Raw genomic sequence first — 5,483 nt, 5'->3', positions numbered from 1 at the left:
AATTTTTTAAAAAGAACCCCAATATCTAATTGATATTAAACAATTGCTTCTGTTACCTGGACACATACACAACAATTTTTTAAAAAGAACCCCAATATCTAATTGATGTAATTGAGCTAAGCTCTGAAGAGAGCAGGAGATACCATGAGGCAGAAGTGAGGGGGAATGGCATTCTAGGTTTGGGAGATTTCCTATCAAAGGTATGAAGATGGGAGAAGAAGTGTATATAGAAAATGGCAGGCAGGCTGGTTTGTCTGGAATGTAAGATGCAGAATGAAAAATAGTGTGAAATGATTGTGGAAAGGTAGGTATTGCCAGATTGTGAAGGGATTTAAATGTTATATTCTGCTCAGATTTGAATAATAAAAATTTTTAAAGTATCTAAGATGTGCAATGTACGGTCCTAGATGTTGTTGGCACAAAGATAGAGAGAAAACAAATCTCCCTTTAAGGGAAATAAATTAACCATTTTTCTATTTGTCTCATTTAGAAAATGGGTTGGAACTTTGAATTCTGTTCAAAGCAACAATTAACCCTGATCCCAAAGGACCAGTGCTGAAGCATGTGCCCCCCTCCCCCAGAGTCATGACGGACTCAATGAAGAATGAAACATGTCTTTTGGATGTGGACAAATATGGGACTTTGTTTTGTTTGTTATGTAATTTATTAAAAGGGTTTTGCTTTTCTTTTTCATGGATGTGGAAGGAAGAGAAAACTTTTTTGTTAAATTAAATTAAAAATAAAATAGCCAGGACTAGATAACCTTTAACTCTGATTTCTAAGATTTGTTGCTAGGATTGCAATGAAAGTGGTCTTGCTAACTTCCTTAGAGAGCTGTAGAATAGGGCAGAGAATGATTCAGCATGATTTGTGTAACTGTGCCCAGAAACAGTAGACTGGACTAGAGGACCCATTAGAACCCTCTCTAGTCCTGTATTTCGAGGTCCCCTTCCCTTGAGGTGCAATTAGCGTATCGACCATTAGGGGGCCTCCCCACTCCATCATTCACATTCCAAAAGCATGGTTTACTCTTTTGTCTTGAGAGGAGTCTGAGCCCAAGGAATAGGCAGGGACCTTTCCAGCATCACTACTTGTGTTTTCCACTTGTGAAACAAGAGGTGGGATAGGGGAATCGTTTAAATAGAGCCCTTCCCTTGTCTAAAAATTGATCCAACAGAGGTTACTAAAAGCTTGCCATTTCCACTCTTAAATGTTAGTGGCCAAGAGAAGTCAAGAGGAGAAAAGAACACTATTTCCATGTAACTAGGTGCATATCTACAGTGTTGACCGATTGCCCATACTAGCTACTAATAAATCTCTCAGAAATATTGATCACTTGGATATTTGTGTGAAAAATAAACTGGAGAGTTGAGGACATCTCAAAGTTGCAGAAATTTGGGAGAGATAGGGCAGTTTAGATGTTTTGGGGGCAAATAAAGGTATCTCAAGCAAATTATTATGGATGAAGAAACTGGGTGGAATGAAGCCCAGCAGTGGGTACTGTGAGGAGTTTGTTTGTTTGTTTTTTTAAAGTAAGAGGAGTTAATCTTGATTCTTCTAGAATTTATAATTTCTATGGGGGCAGGAGGGGTAATTGGTCACAAACCACAGATTTCTTCCTTCTGTTCCTGCTTACTTGATGTAGTCACAGAAAGCAAGATGTGTGTGTGCACAGATAACAGAGTCAATGAGGTATTAACATGTTAACAAAGTACAAAGATGTTACCACTCTCTTTTCCCTTTGTTGTTTTCAGTCATTTTTCAGTTGTGTCCAAATCCTTGTGACCCCACTTGGGTTTTTTTTTTTTTGGCAAAGATAAATAGAGTGATTTGCCATTTACTTCTCCAGCTTGTTTTATATATGGAGAAACTGAGGGAAACATGGTTAAGTGACTTGCCCAGGGTCACACAGCTAGTAGGAGTCTGGAAGTCAGATTTGCACTCAAGAAGATGGGTATTCCTACTCCAGGTCTGACACACTGTCCACTGAGCCACCTAGCTGCCCTTTCTTCCTTTACAGAATGCAACAATTTCTCCTTGATAGGATTAGAAGGAAAACTGGCATGCTTATGCTTGGACAGCTCTTTTTGGCATGAGGAGAAAAATCCTCTCTCTCCTTGCTACTGTTGATTGGTGCAGGAACCCATATCCTCAGGAGATAATTAATCCAGCAGGGAACAGAGGCACCCTCCAGAAAGATGCAAACCCATTAGAAAGTGAGTGACCAGAGGGAGGAAGCAACATCCAGAAGCACCACCCTTGGACACAGACAAGAGGACTCATAGATCCAAGAAAGATCTAGGTCTGGCAATCAAAGGTTGAACTGTCAGTAGGAGCAGACCCTGGATACTAGACCAGCAGCCTATGCCTCCTGGAAGCTGCATCCTCCCTACTAAAAAAATAAATAAAAACATATACACACATATACATATATGCATGTGTATATGTACACACATGCATATATTCCAATAGAATTGGTTTCTTTTGTAATCCTATGTATTTTAATGGATGGATTTAAAAATATTATGAGAAGGGGTTTTTGCCAGACTGCCAGAGGAGTCCACGATTCAAAACAAGTTAAGAACTCTGCTAGTATCTACACCGTAAGCTCCATGAAGATGGACCATGTCTTGTCTAAGTTTAATGTTTTTAAAGTGGCAGGACAGCATTCTGTCCTATCTAGGAGATGCTTAATAATATAGCTAAGGTTAAATTTGGCACTTGCTAAACAAAATAGAGGCAGAATTTATATGTCCATATCTACATCTATACAGACATGAATGTGTGTGTATATATGTATGTGTGTACATACAAGTATATCTGTATATGTGCACACATGTGTGTTAGAGGCAATATGTGTATATGCATGCATATATTCACACATGTATTAGAGGCAGTACATATCTATATCAGTGTATATACGTACAAGTGTACACATATGTGTATTAGAGGTGATGTGTATTATACACACATGTATACACATAGGCACACACATACATACACTCCCATGTGTGTTTGTGTATATGTATAGTGTGTGTGCACACACCCATATACGCATGTGTATACACACACAGACAGAGGGAGAGAGACAGAGCTAGACAGAGACATTGGAGAAAGTTATGCATGTGATTTCCATCCACTGTCTTTTCCCGCTCTGCCTCTATCCACAGGGAAGGCAGCATGGCATGATCCCTTACAAGGATCCGCAGCCCCTTTGGTACAGACATCCTCTCCACTGATACACACCACAACTCCTTTATAACTCAGCAGATGGTCTTTGGTAACTGCTGTGGCTAAGACCACCAGCCTGCAGCTGAATTGGGGGGTAGAATTTGCTCACTTAAATGAGAGGTTTGAGGCTGTGAGATGTAGGTAGCTTAGCTAGGCTTCTCTGCAGATGACAGAGCTGGTCACCAGGCCAGAACCTGAAACCTTTATGACCCTGTAATAACAATAGCTTGAATTTACACAACACTTTAAGATTTACAAGAAGCCCTTTATTGTTTCCAGGTCATGATGAACAGTCCCACATAGAGTCCAAATAGAAGATGAGCTTCCTGTTCATAGTAAGGAAGAAAGGAAGTCAACAAGAATTTATTAAGCACCTACTGTGTGCCAGGATGGGTAGTTGAGTATCATGGTGGATAGAGTGTTGGGTCTAGAGTCAAGAGGACCAGAGTTCAAATCCAGCCTCAGGTAATAGCAGTATGACCCTGGGCAAGTTACTTCACCCTGTTTGGGTCCTTGATCCCATTTCCTCCTGCCTCCTTCTAGGCTTTGTTCTAATGATCCTTCTTTCTCTTTTATCCATCATCAGTCTCTGCTCCACTTCTGGCTTCTTTCCACTTGCCTACAAATGTGCTCGGATCTTCCATCTCTCCCAGCTTAAAAAAACTTTTCCTTCATCTGAATACCCCATCCAGCTACCATCTCATCTGTCTTCCCTTCATATCTAACCTTGAAAACTATTATTGGTTACAAAGAAGTACTTCTTAGGGTGGGGGAGAGCAGAACAGTTGTTAGGTGGTGACAGTGGTGCTAAAAAAAACCCTAAAATCCCAGCATCAATGAAACATTTTTTAAAATACACAGAAGAAAGCAGAAAGAAGTCCAGAAGGGGATCCAGACACACAGGGGAGTGCTGGTGATATCCTGTTAAATTTAACACACACTTTAAGAATTATGTAACAGCTTCACAGTTTCATATACAATACTATTTTCTGTTTGTATTTTGCGATGTTTGTGTTTGTTGATGTTTGCATTCCTAATAAAAAGGACTTTAATTTTTAAAGTTGTCTCTGTTTCATGCTCCCATTCCTCACCTTCCCTCTTTCCTCAATCTTTTTGTAACCTGGTTTCTGTCACCACTACTCTAATGAAATTTCTTCCTCAAGCATCACTAATGACTTCCTGGTTGCCAAATTCCACGACTTTTTTTTCCCTCCCTTCTAAAGCTTCTATTTTCTGTGACTTCTCTTCAGATGAGAAGTGATCTTAATTTAGAAAGGCTAAGGTCATCCCCACATCCTGGGTCATTGCTAGTCTTCATGACTTTGGGACTTTGATGACTCTGGAGGAGAGGGTGAAGCCGATGACTTTGCACAGCTCTATCTCACTTAAATCCACTTCAGGTGCATGTCAGGACACTGTCTTTGGTCCTTTTTGAAAACAAAGGACAAACAGTAACAACCATCACAACCACAAGACTTTGTAGACCATCCCTTTCTACTGAATATATTCTCCGTTCTATCTCAGAAATATCATATTTTGATGGTTTTCATCAAAAAAAGTCTAGCAGGAGGCAGGAGGAAATGACATCAAGGACCCAACAACTGCTTCTCAGTCTCTTCTCTTGGTACTTTGGCCATTTCCTGAATGATTACTCAATCGGCAAGCATTATTAGCACATGTTAAGCTACTTTGTGCTAGGCACTGGGGTACAAAGGCTATGGTAAGGAGAGACAATCAGGAGAGACGACATATACAAACAGGCAAATGTAGAGGAGATGGAATAGGAACCGAACCTGGAATTTCATTAATATAGACAGGGAACGCCCAGATGAGGAAACTCCCTCTATCATTGAAGTTTAACAACTTTTCTGCAATTTATAGTACTGGAGAGCTGCCTAGAGTACTGAGAGATTAAGTGATTTGCCCAGGGTAACATAGCCATCATGTGTCAGAAGAGGGATTTGACTTTAGAAACTGCCTGGCTATTAGACCAAAATAAACACAAAGTAGGTTTTGTTGTTTAGTTGTGTCTGACTCTTCATGACTTCATTTAGGGTTTCCTTAGCAAAGATACTGACATTTCCTTCTCCAGTTCATTTGACAGATGAGGAAACCGAGGCAAACAGGGTTAAGTGACTTGCTCAGGGTCACACAGCTAGTAAGTGTCTGAGGCTGGATTTGAATTCAAGTCCTCCTGACTTGTCTGGTGCTTTATCCACTGTGGTACCTAGGTGCCTCAAAATAGAGTGCTA

Source organism: Petaurus breviceps, unplaced genomic scaffold, assembly GCF_028583685.1.
Source record: "Petaurus breviceps papuanus isolate PSGF00001 unplaced genomic scaffold, PetGlider_PUasm1.0 90919, whole genome shotgun sequence".
Lineage (NCBI taxonomy): Eukaryota > Metazoa > Chordata > Mammalia > Diprotodontia > Petauridae > Petaurus > Petaurus breviceps.
Note: the sequence above shows the minus strand (reverse complement) of the source record.